Here is a 1759-nt window from a genome sequence, read left to right as displayed (position 1 = left end):
GTTGTCTTCAGGAACCCATGGTTGCCGTGAAAGGCGACTAACGGGATCGGGTGGTCAGGCTCGCTGACTTGATTGATGCATGTCATCGTATCCCAATTGCGTGGGTCGATGCTCGTGATGTCAATCACTGGATTGTCTGGTCCAGAGTCGATTATTTACAGACCGCCGTCATTTAGTTGGCATATTGCTGAGTGCGGCTTTTAACAACAACCAAACAAAACAATGGTGACCAGTTTCTGTTCTAATGAAGTCTGCAATTCCGTAGTGTCTTTCATATCAGGTTCAGGCAAGTAGAGGTGAAGTGAAATGGGGTTTAACGTCGCGTCCAAGATTATTGCACTTATATAGCGACATGCAGGCATGTGTGTGTGTGTGTGTGTGTGTGTATTTGTGTGTGTGTCTGATTGTACTAGTCCAGGCTGATGCCGATTTATAGTGCTAGCCTACTGAGATACCATGCCGCAGTTTAACATGAATACCCTACTCGGACACAGTATACAGACTTCGAGGCGACCAGTCCTTGTTTTAGCCCCTTAAAGCCAAGCGCCAGACAGGTTAACAAGTACGTTTTAACGTCTTCTGGTGTGACGCGGCCGGGGATCGAACCCCGACCTTCCTCTCTCAGGGCGGATGCTCTACCACTAGACCATGGAGGTGATCTCAGGCAAGTAGAAAAGTCCAATAAACATATTTTTATTTTTCTTCAGATTTATTTGTATCCATATAATCCCACAACTTGTGCTGAATTCTGGTTTCACCTCTAATATTAGGTCTTCATGTACCCCTGGCTTTCCTATATCCTACCTAGGCCTCAGGAAAAGCTGGCTTGACTTTATGTGCCGTTTTAGATATTATTCACATCCACTTATGTAAGGTAGCCGGTTGGATAGGGCTCTCTAAAATTGTACATTTGGCATGTGTTTCCCAAACCAAAAGTGATTAAACTCGAAGTTCTGTTAAAATAATGGAATTCCCCTATGGTTCCTCATTATGCTTGCTAGAGGCAAGGTAGTTTAAACTGGTATGATGTTGTAGTAGATTATGTCTTTCTCCATTTAATTTCATGTTTAATGGCTGACAATAATTGTACGAGGCCATACATATTCATGACAAAACTTCCTTAAAACATAAATAGTATTCAAATGGTTCTCCTTCCAAACAGCCTAAGTGGAAAATGTAGTAATGACAGTATTTGGCAATCAGAAGGTTCAGAATATATGTTTCAGGTGAGACATGTCATTCTCTTGATTTTAACATGTTTAATACAAACCTACAATTGTAGAAAATAATTTGCTTACCTTTACAACTTACACTAATCAGTGAAAAGTGGAGCAGTATCTGATAATACAGTGTAGTTCATGAAAATAAGAGTTATCTCCCTTTGTCTTGTCTGTACATGCATATCTTTCCTGTAAAACTTTGTATTACTTTGCTTTTGCCATGCATATGACACTTTGATGCATCATAGGCAATGATAACATCTTTGTTCTGTGAATGGCAGTTTAGGACAAAAGAAAACATGAAAACACTACCAGAAGTAGGGTGACGATTGTTCTTAAATGTATAGAAGATGTTGTATGATTGTTCTCTCAATAAAGTACTGGAAAGTTTACCGATTTATAAAAAAGAAAGTTCATGTTTATAATATTTGACTGGCATGAACATATCTGATTCCTACTGTGTCACTACCCATCCAATCTTGTCTTTAGTCCTGATGAGCTAAGAAGCAAAAGCAAAAAACAATATATAAGGTGTGTCT

The sequence above is a fragment of the Haliotis cracherodii genome, unplaced genomic scaffold (genome assembly GCF_022045235.1).
Source record: "Haliotis cracherodii isolate W230 unplaced genomic scaffold, xgHalCrac1.p SCAF_29, whole genome shotgun sequence".
NCBI classification, from domain to species: domain Eukaryota; kingdom Metazoa; phylum Mollusca; class Gastropoda; order Lepetellida; family Haliotidae; genus Haliotis; species Haliotis cracherodii.
The sequence above is the reverse complement of the archived record's forward strand: the minus strand, read 5'-3'. Positions refer to the sequence as shown.